At 44.4% G+C, this 14,185-nt stretch overlaps 1 protein-coding gene across 16 annotated transcripts in view; it reads left to right on the top strand.

Moving 5' to 3' along the window:
- CELF2 (CUGBP Elav-like family member 2) overlaps positions 1-14,185 on the top strand; it is a 591,098-nt gene that overhangs the window by 184,281 nt on the left and 392,632 nt on the right. The window lies entirely within an intron of this gene.

Raw genomic sequence — 14,185 nt, 5'->3', positions numbered from 1 at the left:
AGCCGACCTCTGACCCCCCACTAACACCGACTGCGACCGGCCAGAGAGGTAGGAGGAGAACCACTGAAGAACAGTGCCTCCCACTCCCAACCCCTCCAGCCGGTGCAGAAGGATACCATGGTTGATGGTATCGAAAGCCGCTGAGAGGTCAAGAAGCACCAGGACAGAGGATAAACCCCTGTCCCGGGCCCACCAGAGATCATCCATCAACGCGACCAAAGCGGTTTCCGTGCTGTAACCGGGCCTGAAGCCTGACTGCTGGGGACCTAGATAATCGGCTTCTTCCAAGGACCGCTGGAGTGCCACCACCTTCTCAACAACCTTCCCCATAAAGGGAAGGTTGGAGACTGGACGATAGTTATTAAGTACGGCTGGGTCCAGGGAGGGCTTCTTGAGGAGGGGGCGCACAAGCGCTTCTTTATAGAGAGTTGGAAAGACTCCCCTCCCCAAGGAAGCGTTGGTAATCTCCTGGGCCCAGCTCCGTGTCACCTCCCTGCTGGCCGAGACCAACCAGGAGGGACACGGATCCAGTAAACAGGTGGTGGAACTCACAGCTCCAATGGCCTTGTCCACTTCATCAGGTGTCACCAGATCAAACTCTTCCCAGACAGGTGGACAAGTACGTGCCCCAGTCACCTCGACTGACTCGTTGTCAGTCGACTCTGTATTACAATTGGAGTCGAGATCAGCCCGGATTTGAGCGACTTTATCAGCGAAAAACGTGTTAAAATCCTCGGCACTGCTCTGCAAGGGCTCCCCAGCTCCCCCCTGGTTAAGAAGGGAGCGGGTCACCCTAAACAGAGCGGCCAGGCGGGATTCCGCTGATGCAATCAAGGCGGCATGGTACGCGCATCTTGCTGCCTTGAGCGCCACTTTGTAAGTCTTAATAAAAGCTCTTACAAGTGTTCGATCGGATTCGGACCTACTCTTCATCCATCGCTTCTCTAGACGTCTCTTTTGGCGTTTCAACTCCCGGAGCTCCTCGTTGAACCATGGGGCTCTACGGGGTCTAGCGCCGCGGAGAGGTCGCAAAGGCGCAATCCGGTCAAGAGCCCCAGCCGCAGCCCTGTTCCAGGCCTCAGCAAGGGACTCCGCTGAACTGTGGATGAGTGCCTCTGGAATAACCCCAAGCGCCGTCTGAAAGCCCTCTGGGTCCATCAGGCGTCTGGGGCGGAACATCTTCATTGGTTCCGCCTCCCTGCGGGGAAGGATTGGAGCCAGGAAGTCAAGCCATAGTAGAAAATGGTCTGACCATGACAAAGGCAGCGCTTCTAAGCCCCTTAGTCTCGGACCATTACTCAATTGCTCGGAAAGGAATACCATGTCAGGTGCGTGCCCTCCCTCATGAGTCGGACCCTGTACTACTTGAGTCAGGTCCATGGCTGTCATGGTGGCCATGAACTCCTGTGCCAGCCCAGAGGTTTCGCCGAGTGACGGCAGGTTGAAGTCCCCCAAGACAATAAGTCCGGGGAACTCCACCGCCAACCCGGCTACCTCCTCGAGTAGCACAGGCAGGGCTTTTGACACGCAGCTGGGAGGCAGGTACGTGAGAAATAAGCCCACCTGAACCCCTAAGTCCAACTTCAGCAAGAGAGACTCGCAACCCGCAATTTCCGGAGCAATGAGTCTACGCAGGCAAAGTCTCTCCCTGGCTATAATAGCCACTCCTCCCCCCCTTCCCTGGGGTCGAGGTTGATGCCATATCTGAAACCCGGCTGGGCAAATTTCAGAGAGAGGAACACCTCCCTCCGGGCCCAGCCAGGTTTCAGTAATACAAGCCAGGTCGGCCTCCTCATCCAGGATCAGATCCCGGATGAGGAGAGCTTTATTTACCACCGACCTGGCATTGAGCAGCAGCAACCTGAGCCCAGGGCCAGAGTTACACTCATCACCAGTACCCAAGATTGGGCTCACAGAGCCGGAACAAGGGACCGTTATTAAGCAACGGTCTCTCGTTCCCCTGGAACGGCTAACTCTGTAACTCTCCATTGTAAGATAAAATATAGGAAATAGTATAAGGGCAAACTAGATGGACCATGAGGTCTTTTTCTGCCATCAGTCTTCTATGTTTCTATGTTTCTATCACTGCCCTACATCATCCCTGATTCTATCACTGTCCCCTAAAACGACACAGCAGCAAATAATCATTCCGGTCACCTTTTCCACCATGTTAATTTGTAAGCAATGTTTGCTTCTGCCAATCATTCATTAAGACAACCGCCCAATCTACAATGAAGAGAGAGAGAGAGAGAGAGATTAAAAATATAAATTAAAAAAAACAAGAGCTTGTAAACGTGCAGCTTCAGCTGGCTTTGAAAATCAGCCTATCTAGATCAGAGATAAGTTATCTTGGGTTTTTTTAAGGCCCAAACCAGAGGCAGCTGTGCTGGAGAAGCGAGCAGCCATCATCTCCCTGACTCAACGGATCTGCTCCTATCACTGTGTCCTGCTGCCAAGGAAACGGGAATCTGGTCATCGGAGAGACTGTTAGATAGGCCTGAACTCTTGTCGGTCACAACAGATACTGTTTGGGTACAAAGATTAATTGTCTGGGCCAGAAAGAAGGAAGGAATGAGATAGCAGGCTATGTTTAGAGTTGGATGAGCTTTCAAAGGAGCTGTGCTTAAAATAGAGGCCTTTCGGCGGACTTCGTTTTGCTGAGGAGAGGAGCATCTTTATGACGCGTGGACTTCAACTCTCAGAATTCTTGCTGAGGAGTTTTGAGCGTGAAAGCCCACAATTCGTAACTCTGCCCCAACCAGTCCTGGACAGTTAAATCTAACAATGGGTTGATGCAGCGGTGGGCAGCTGCCCGGACGAGGGGCAACGCAGGGGGGTAGCGAAAATGGAGCTCCACCCCAGAGCACCCAATTTGCACCGAAAGATGTTCACGATTGACCTCTCCAGGTTTATTTATTTATTTATTTATTTATTTATTTATTTATTTACTTACTTACTTACTTACTTACTTACTTACTTACTTACTTACTTACTTACTTACTTACTTACTTACTTACTTACTTACTTATTTATTTATTTATTTATTTATTATTTAGATTTGTATGCCGTCAGTTCTGGAGACCTCACCTACAAAAAGATATTGACAAAACTGAACGGGTCCAAAGACAGGCTACAAGAATGGTAGAAGGTCTTAAGCATAAAACCTCTCAGGAAAGAGTTAATGAACTCAATCTGTAGAGTCTGGAGGACAGAAGGAAAAGGGGGGACATGATCGAAACATTTAAATATGTGAAAGGGTTAAATAAGGTTCAGGAGGGAAGTGTTTTTAATAGGAAAGTGAACACAAGAACAAGGGGACACAATCTGAGGTTAGTTGGGGGGAAAGTATAAGGAGATAAGATGTGGAATTAATTCTAAGTGATCTGGGTTTCTGCTGCCTCCTCCTTTCCGAATGGCTATTCTCTAGAACAGTGATTTTCAACCTTTTTTGAGCCGCGGCACATTTTTTACATTTACAAAATCCTGGGGCACACCACCAACCAAAATGACACAAATCTAATAAATAAATAAATAAATAAATACATACATACATACATACATACATACATACATACATACATACATACATACATACATACATAAATAACCCCCTCATATATACAATCCCATGTAACATCCTCTTATAAATACAGTCAATCATCAATCATCCCTCCTGAAATTTATACCACTGTCTCATTTCTGGGTACTTCTCCTGTCTTTCCCCCTTTTCTCTCTCATGTTTCTCATTTCTCTCTCTTCCTCCCTTTTTCCCTCATTCCTTCTCCCTCTCACTTCTCCTCTTTTTCCATCCCTGTCTCTCTCCCCCCTTTATGCGTGTGTGTGTATACACACTCGAACCATTTCCAAAACCAGTTGAGGGCTGTTTTTTTCCCCTCTTTTATTCTTTTCAAAAACAGGTGTGGGCTGGGGGGGGTTTCTTATTATTTGGGTGCTTTTTACCATATGCTTCAAGAAGCACCTCTCTCTCTCTCTCTTGCTCTCTCTCGTTCTCTCTCTTATTTTCTTTCTCTCTCATGCTTTCTCTCTCTTGTTCTCTGGCGGGATTAGTCATCTGTTGTCCTCCTGATGCTGCTGACGTGGTGCCAGGGACAAAACGCCCACCCACTCCTGAGGGAAAAGACGGACTGTTTGGGATGGGAATTAGCATCTCTCCCGCCGCGTTAAGTAGGCAAGGCAAGGCAGAAACTCGCCGGATGCGGAGCCCAAAAAAAGCGCCTCAGGAAGGCAGAAACGAAGCGCCCCCACCGCCCGCTCGCTTTCCAACGCTGCGCCCATTGCACCAGGCTCTTTGCCTGAATCCACCTCCTTTCTGAGGCTCGAGCGAGCCTCCTTCGCCGGCAGCTGGGGGGTCGGCTTCGCCCCCAGCCCAGCCGAAAGTGTGCGTGTGAGGGGGGAGAGCTTGCTTCTGCAACCGCATGGCCAGAGAGAAGCGGGATAGCAAGGCGGCGGCATTCTTCTGCCTGGCCTGGGCGCTCTGCTTGGTTTTCCCGAGCTTCCCGCAGCATGTAGGTGGCCGAGAAGACCGAGCGGGACTGTGAGAGGGGTGGGCGTTCCCACAGCGCTCGGAGCGGCTAGCGGACGGATCGGCAGTGCCGCTGCAGCCACAGCTGTGGGAGGAGCCGCGCCCCAAGAAAGCCTGAGAGAAGGACGGATCGGGCGGGGACAGCCACAAGTGGAAGCCTCAGCCCTGGAGCTCCCACTTGCAGAAGCCGCCCCTCCCCCGCTATTGCCCGCCGCTATTAGCGAGGAGAAGCCATGCGCGCGAGGGGGCCGACTTTCAAAACAACCTTTGCTGGCCTCCGCCTCGCGGCACACCTGACCATGTCTCGCGGCACACCAGTGTGCCGCGGCACACCGGTTGGGAAACACTGCTCTAGAACAGAGGTCTCCATAGCTGGCTGGAGAATTCTGGGAGTTGAAATTCACAAGTCTTAATGCTGCCAATTTTGGGGACCCCTGCTCTCCAAAAATAAAATGAATAATGCTTGTAACCTAATGTTTTTCCCGAAACCTTGATTTTGTTTGGTAGCCTGCAGGAAGGAGGGTTAAGACTGTGATGTGGGATGGAGCATTTTGGGATCTTCACTTAGGCTGTGAAAGTAGCAAGGCACCCTTTAGATTGTTGCCTTTGAGTAAGTGATTATTTTGTGAGTGGCCATTTTAATCATGAAATGTCAATTGTCAATTATGACAATGCTCCAGATGTGCTTTCAAAACTCTAATGTTGCTGTCATTTTACTGTTTTATAGCTGCTCACTTCTAGGATGTGCGTGAATTCCATGACCTGCTTGTTTTGAGCCCATTGAGATGGGGATTGTTTTGAGGTTATTGGAAAATCCTTGGTCAAGTCACATGATTGTCAAGCCACTCCCACCTGGTCACATGGCAAGTAAACCTCACCTACTTGCTCACATGACCATCAGGACACACCCACAAAATAAGCCATGCCCACAGTGTAGTAGTAAAAAATTTGGTAGACCTTCACTGGGTTGATGGTTTGATTTCTTACAAGGCTTTGTAAGGAAACTCAGTCAGCCACCCAAAGGCCATTTAGTTCTGTCCATTGCTTGCTCTCAAATAATAATAATAATAATAATAATAATAATAATAATAATAATAACAACAACAACAACAACAACAACAACAATCCACTGGAACTTGTGCCAGAACTACCATTTACCAGTGGCAAAGAACTGGTGGTATCATAAGCCCAAAAAAGTGGTCCAAAATGAGCAAGCAAAACTACTGTGGGACTTCTGACTTCAGACTGACCGAATTCTGAAGCATAACACACCAGACATCCTGATCGTGGAGAAAAAGAAAATATGGATCATCGACATCGCAATCCCAGGAGACAGCAGAATTGAGGAGAAGCAGCTAGAGAAATTAGTGAAATACAAAGATCTAAAAATCGAGCTGCAACGACTCTGGCATAAGCCAGTGAAAGTGGTCCCAGTGGTAGTTGGCACGCTGGGCGCAGTACCAAAGGATCTCAGCGGACATTTGAAAACCATTGGAATTGACAAAATCTCCATCTGTCAATTGCAAAAGGCCGCTTTACTGGGATCGGCAAACATAATTCGCCGCTACATCACGCAGTCCTAGGTGCTTGGGAAGCGCCCGACTGGCGATGAAATACGAAATCCAGCATAGTGATCTCGTTTGCTGTGTTGTACGGACATAATAATAATAATAATAATAATAATAATAATAATAATAATAATAATAATAATAATATATTAAATTTGTATGCCGCTCCTCTCCGAAGACTCGGAGCAGCTAATCTAAGGGGTTAAAACAAGGGCTCTAAACTCTTTTGTCTATGGTTTATTTTTATGGTATAAATCCATTAGCTAGTCTAAATTTTGATTTAAATATGATTTACATTTGAAAGCGGTCAAGGGCTGAGCTGTGGCGAAACCACCTCCATCTTTATATCTATATTTCAACGCAAGTGGATATGGGAAGATAAGAAAGAGATTTCTTCCAGTGAAATAATATGCGCTTTTCCTTTATCACACTGCAAATTTCTTTCTTGCGGTAATTATCTCCATGTTGTCATTTTGATGCATAATTCCTCTTTTTCTCTCTCTTCCTTTCCTTTTAAAAGAAAACAAACAACAAGAAATTACTAATCTCCCTATTGTAGAATATGGTTCAAAGGGAAACATAAAATTTAGATTCTCTGTCTGATTCGTTGTGGGTTTGGCAGCTGCCCAAGAAACACGGTTCTAATGCTTTTCCTCGCCTTTCATTCGCTGTGTCTCTGTGTGTCAGGATTTTTAGCAAGGCTTTTAAAACCTCAGTGCTTGGGTTTTTAGTGTCCGTCCTTATTTTCGTCATTTGTGTTTGACGCCTTGCTAATTTACCTAGTAATCTTCAATATAATGTGAAAAAAAAGGAGAATTAAAAATAAATACAGGCTAATTATGAAATAGCTCCCTCTCACTCACTCTTTCAGCCTCTCTCTCTATGGATGCAGATAAAATGGCACATAAACAACTTCCAAGGCCATTAAAATGCATTAAAAAGGCTAGAAAGGAAGATACCCTCTTCTTGTTGCCTAAAATAAAGCGAGGTCGATGCCAAATAACCATGAAAAAAAGCGAGGGGCAATTTTCATGTTGCCGCGATGAAAAAAACTAATTTTCTGTTTCCAAGATGCCAAAAAACAAATTAGCATAATATTCGATATGTACTTCCTTTCAGGTAGACTAGATAAACATTTTGAACTAGTTTTTGGACTCTGAACAGGAATGCAAATAGAATAGAAGATCTGTAGCTCCGAGCTCAACTGTTGAGTTCCTTGTTTCTCTCTGAGCTTGGGTTGTCTGCTTGTAGACGTTGGCCAATAAAAAATTCTATCCTATCCTATTCCATCCCATCCCATCCCATCCCTTCCCTTCCCTTCCCATCCCTTCCCATTCTATTCTATTCTATTCTATTCTATTCTATTCTATTCTATTCCATCCCTTCCCTTCCCATTCTATTCTATTCTAAACATAAGGGTGAGGAAGTCCAAGATCTTCTTAGTAGGAAATGGCGATGCACGTTTCCCTTCCCTTCCCATTCTATTCTATTCCATCCCTTCCCATCCCTTCCCTTTCCTTCCCATACCCATTCCCATTCCCATTCTATTCTATTCTATTCTATTCTATCCCATCCCTTCCCATCCCATCCCTTCCCATCCCATCCCTTCCCATCCCTTCCCTTCCCATCCCATCCTATTCCATCCCATCCCATCTCTTCCCTTCCCATCCCTTCCCTTCCCATCCCATCCCTTCCCATCCCTTCCCTTCCCATCCCATCCCATCCCATTCTATTCTATTCTAAACATAAGGATGAGGAAGTCCAAGATCTTCTTAGTAGGCAATGGCGGTGCACATTTCCCTTCCTACGAAGAAAGCCCCCCAGATTTTTCCTTAATCAGCAGTCCAGCTTAACGTCCAGCTAAAAGCCTTCACTTTCCTTAATCACACCCCCCCCCCTTCTTAGAATACCACTCATTTGCAAAAGAGTGAAAAGCCGAGATGGTCAGTTAGTAACTTAAATATAGCCCTGGGCTCTGCCCTGCTAATGCTTTTGTTGTGACCTACTTCTGTCCGGCTTCACCCTCCTTTCCTTACAATTAAAGGGCTTTCTCTATTTATTATTCCCTCCAGAGATTTCCAGGCTGAAATTTAATAAATTGCTCCCAATGCATAAGCCTCCCTTTTTTTCCCCTCTAGTCGAGCCACGTGGAATTTAAAAAAAAAAAAAAGGACGGGCGCTTTTGGCTCCATCCATAGAAGAAAAAGAAGAAATAACCTGTGATGGACAGTCACTGAGACGGAAGACTTTTCTGCACATGCGCAAGGGGGGGGTTTGACTTCAAACCTATTCAAATACGAGTGTGTTGTTCCCAGAAGCAGCCTTTGCAAAATGAGGCCAGCTATCTAGGTTTGTGACCTATTTCTCCGAAAGGATAACGCGCCACAAAGAATTACAAGTGTTTTTGTTTCCTTCATCCTATTTCCTAGATCGAGGAATTTATGGAAAGCTCCTGAGAGGGCTTAAAGCGAAAAGGAAAGAAAAACGCCCTATTTACACAAATCTCTTCTTCGTTTTAATTGAGCTCCCTTCTACAGTTCTACAGAGGAATCATTGAGTCTCTCATCTGCACCTCTATAACTGTCTGGTTTGGTTCTGCAACTCAACAAGACAGACACAGACTTCAGAGGACAATCAGAGCTGCAGAAAAAACAATTGCTGCCAACCTGCCATCCATTGAGGACTTGTATACTGCACGAGTCAAAAAGAGGGCGGGGAAAATATTTACTGACCCCTTGCACCCTGGACATCAACTGTTTCAACTCCTACCCTCAAAAAGTTGCTACAGAGCACTGCACACCAAGACAACTAGACACAAGGATAGTTTTTTCCCGAACGCCATCACTCTGCTAAACAAATAATTCCCTCCACACTGTCAGACTGTTTACTAAGTCTGCACTAGTATTACTACTAGGTTTTTCTCATCATTCCTATCACCCATTTCCTCCAAGTTATGACTGTATGACTGTAACTTGTCGCTTATATCCTTAAGATTTGTATTAATATTGATTGTTTCCTCATTGCTTATTTGACCAGTATAACAATCATTCAGTGTTGCAGCTCATGATTCTTGACAAATGTATATTTTCTTTTATGTACACTGAGAGCGTATGCACCAAAGACAAATTCCTTGGACTCTAGGAAGGACGTCTTCGTGACGTCAAAGCTCTGCCCATAGAATTCCCTATTGTAATTCCCCACCTCTGTTTGAGCTTCCCGACCGGCCAACAGCTCCGCGGCTCTTCTGGCAAGGTGACAGCCGGGCGGCGGGGCTTCTCGACGGCCTCCCAAACCCGAACCCAAACTTTTGCTGAACTTACCGGGTTCAGCGTTTGAGAGAATGCCGAGAAGGCCCCCGGCTGTTTCGAAAGGTGACAGCCAGGTGGCAGGGCTTCTCAACGGCCTCCCGAACGCCGAACCCGGAAGTTCAGCAAAAGTTCGGGTTTGGGTGGCCACCGAGAAGCCCCGCCGCCCGGCTGTCACCTTGCCAGGAGAGCCGTGAAGCTGTCGGCCAGTCAGGAGGCTCAAACGAAGGTGGGGAATCCCAGTAGGGAATTCCATGGGCGGAGCTTTGACATCACGGAGACGTCCTTCCTGGAGTCCACGTTTTGGCCAGCCAGGAAGGATTTATTTATTTATTTATTTATTCGATATTTTTTTTTATGCCGACCTTCTCCTTAGACTCAGGGTGGCTTACAACATATTAGCAATAACACTTTTTTAAAAACAGAGCTAGGCTATTGCCCCCACAATCCGGGTCCTCATTTTATCCACCTCGGAAGGATGGAAGGCTGATGTCTTCGTGATGTCAAAGCTCTGCCCATGGAATTTTCCACCTCCGTTTGAGCCTCCCGACCGGCCGACAGCTCCGTGGCTCTTCTGGCAAGGTGACAGCCAGGTGGCGGGACTTCTCGGCGGCCTCCTGAACCCGAACATTTGCCGAACTTCCGGATTTGGTGTTCGAGAGAACATCGAGAAGCCCCCCCGGCTGTTTCATAAGGCGACAGCTGGGCAGCGGCGCTTCTCGGCGGCCTTACGAACCTGAACGCTGAACCCGAACTTTTGCCAAACTTCTGGGTTCGGCGCTCGGGCGGCGGGTTTGTAAGGTGAAAAAAGTTCGTAAGAAGAGGCAATTGTTTTTCGAACTACAGGTTCGTATCTCGAAAAGTTCGCATGACGAGGGATTCGTATCACGAGGTACTACTGTATAATTTAAAATTAAGGGTGTTTTCTTTTTCTGTACACGTGATTGGAGAGAAAAATTTAAAAAAATTCATCCCCCCCAAAAAACCCCAAATGGGCCACGTGGGGACTCCTGGGAGGGCAGGGGCCAGCTGGGAATGGGATTTGGGGGTTCTCTGAACTGCACAGAATCTTAGCTAGAGGTTCTCCTGAACCCCTGCAAAACCTCAGCAGCCCACTCAGAATAAAAAAAAAATAGGGAATGGAATGGGAATGACTGGTAGGTACTGGTTTATGAGCACCGCCATATTTTTTTTTAAAAAATCGTGGGGGTTTTTTTTGGAATTTTTCTTTTAATTTTTTTTTTCTTCTGAGCATGCACAGAAACCAAGTTTCCGGCACTGTGCATGCAGTCACCATGTTGCTTTTGGCTTTTTTGTGGATTTTTGGGTACTACCCTGTTTCCCCGATAGTAAGACACCCCCGATTGTAAGACGTATCGGGGGTTTCAGGGGGGTCGGCTAATATAAGCCATACCCCGAAAGTAAGACATATGTCTTACTTTCGGGGAAACACGGGGGGTATTGCCGCCTCCCTCTCATCTAGCTGCGCGTCGCCTCCTGCCCACGTCCGCACCGTCCCCCTCTCCATACGTCGCCGCGCCGTCCCCTGCACTTGTCACTGTCGCCTCTGCAAATTTACTCGGGCACGTCCCTACTCCAAAGAAACCTCCCCCCCCCGCCCGTCACAGAAGGTAAAATGCATATACACTAAAAAAACACATTTTACACAGTTTTTTTAGCTGTCAGTGCCCGTTTAACAATATAAGACATACCCCGAAAGTAAGACATAGTGGGGCTTTTGGGGATAAAAAGAAAGTAAGACACTGTCTTACTTTCGGGGAAACACGGTATGCATTCGAGGCGTGCTCACGCGGCATTGGCGGAAGCCAAGAGGCAGTGGGATAAGTAGGAAGCCATCCGTGGGGAATGGGAATTGGAAACCCCAGTCCCTCCTAATATAACCTAGAGGAGTAATGAAACCTCTTCGAGAAAACATCCAGGCTCCGAGATCACCAAGGACCCCCAGTTCAACTCTGAACTATAGATAGTCCCTTCTAAATATAAGTATCAATAAATAATTTTTGGACTATGTAAATATGTAAATATAAGTTTAAATAGGTGGAAATATTTATATTGTACAATACAATTAATTACTGTTATTTAATTCATTAAATGTTATAAATGTTTCTAAAACTGTGATCAAAGCAAGGATGGAATTAAAATCTGGAAAATGAATTCAATCTGTATAGTCTGGAGGACAGAAGGAAAAGGGGCGACATGATCCATTTAAATATGTTAAAGGGTTAAATAAAGTTCAGGAGGGAAGTGTTTTTAATAGGAAAGTGAACACAAGAACAAGGGGACACAATCTGAAGTTAGTTAGGGGAAAGATCAAAAGCAACGTGAGAAAATATTATTTCACTGAAAGAGTAGTAGATCCTTGGAACAAACTTCCAGCAGACATGCTTGGTAAATCCACAGTCACTGAATTTAAACATGCCTGGGATAAACATATATCCATTGTAAGATAAAATACAGGAAATAGTATAAGGGCAGACTAGATGGACCATGAGGTCTTTTTCTGCCGTCAGTCTTCTATGTTTCTATGTTTCTATGTTTCTATGTACTCTCGCTAAGTACATTGTGAACACTTAAGTATGTAAAAAACTATACCTGATGAAAGCTTAATAGAGCAAAAAAGATAAAGTTATGAACTATCAAGTTAGACTATTATTTGTTTTCCATGTTACTTATATGTTTTGCTTCTATTTTTTTGTGTGTGTGTTATCTAAAAGAGATATATTGATTTCTGACAATAACTATAACTGGGCTAAAGAAAATATACACAGTTTTGGAAGAATACATAGGCTGGTCTTGTACTTGCCTACATTTTATTATGTGTTTTTGATGTATTGTGTTTTGTATTGTCTTTTTTTTTCTTTCTCTATTTATAATTGTAAATAAAATTTATATATATATAAAAAAAACAATAATTGGTTTTTTAAAAAAATAAGACACACAATATGGCAACATTACAGGCAGAATATATCACATAATGAAGGACTAAAAGGATTGATACCAAGCATCATATCACACTGATGCTGCTTGGGTGGGGGGAAATAATGGGGGGAACTAGTAATTTTGTTAATCTTCTAGCTCTAATTTGCAAGCCAATACAATACAATGCAATGCAATGCAAAGCAATGCAATGCAATGCAATGCAATGCAATGCAATGCAATGCAATGCAATACAATAAAACCCACCTCTGCCATCAGGCATGGGGGAACTGAGATAACTTCCCCAGGCCTATATTGTTTATGTATGGTATGTTGTGTGCATGTTTTTTAAATTATGGGTTTTTAGTTTTAAATATTAGATTTGTATTTTATATTGTTTTCTATTACTGCTGTGAGCCGCCCCGAGTCTATGGAGAGGGGCAGCATACAAATTTAATTAATAATAATAATAATAATAATAATAATAATAATAATAATAATAATAATAATACAATACAATACAATACAATACAATACAATACAATTCTTTATTGGCCAAGTGTGATTGGACACACACACAGAGAGATTTGTCTTTGGTGCATATGCTCTCAGTGTACATAAAAGAAAAGAGACATTTGTCAAGAATCATGAGGTACAAAACTTAATAACCTAGAGGAGTAATGAAACCTCTTCGAGAAAACATCCAGGCTCCGAGATCACCAAGGTTATGATGATTGTCATAGGGGTCAAATAAGCAATTAGGAAACAATCAATATTAATAAAAAAATCTTAAGGATACAAGCAACAAGGATACAAATTACAGTTATACAGTCATAAGTGGGAGGAGATGGGTGATACCCTGTTTCCCCGAAAATAAGTCACCCGAAAATAAGTCACAAAAGTAAGGCGGAGGAGATGTTTTCCTTCGCAGCATTCCCAAACAGAACATATACACTGCTGTCCACAAATTGCATCCCAAAACGCTACATCGATCAGATTTAAAACACATCCAACATGTGGCTGTGTGTTTGGATGCGTTTTTGCTGCAGCAGGATATAGGATAGAATGCTGGTGAGACCACATTTGGAAGACTGTGTCCAGTTCTGGAGACCTCACCTACAAAAAGATATTGACAAAATTGAACGGGTCCAAAGACGGGCTACAAGAATGGTGGAAGGTCTTAAGCATAAAACGTATCAGGAAAGACTTCATGAACTCAATCTGTATAGTCTGGAGGACAGAAGGGAAAGGGGGGACATGATCGAAACATTTAAATATATTAAAGGGTTAAATAAGGTTCAGTGGGGAAGTGTTTTTAATAGGAAAGTGAACACAAGAACAAGGGGACACAATCTGAAGTTAGTTGGGGGAAAGATCAAAAGCAACATGAGAAAATATTATTTTACTGAAAGAGTAGTAGATCCTTGGAACAAACTTCCAGCAGACGTGGTAGATGAATCCACAGTAACTGAATTTAAACATGCGTGGGATAAACATATATCCATCCTAAGATAAAATACAGAAAATAGTATAAGGGCAGAGTAGATGGACCATGAGGTCTTTTTCTGCCGCCAGACATAGAAACACAGAAATATAAAAGTCTGACGGCAGAAAAAGACCTCATGGTCCATCTAGTCTGCCCTTATACTATTTTCTGTATTTTATCTTAGGATGGATCTATGTTTATCCCAGGCATATTTAAATTTAGTTACTGTGGATTTATCTACCACATAGACTTCTATGTTTCTATGTTTCTAATTCATTGGGGGGGGGAAATAAGACATCCCCTGAAAATAAGACATAGCACATCTTTGGGAGCAAAAATTAATATA

Source organism: Erythrolamprus reginae, chromosome 6, assembly GCF_031021105.1.
Source record: "Erythrolamprus reginae isolate rEryReg1 chromosome 6, rEryReg1.hap1, whole genome shotgun sequence".
NCBI classification, from domain to species: Eukaryota; Metazoa; Chordata; class Lepidosauria; order Squamata; family Dipsadidae; genus Erythrolamprus; species Erythrolamprus reginae.
Note: the sequence above shows the minus strand (reverse complement) of the source record. Positions and strands in the feature narration are given on the sequence as shown.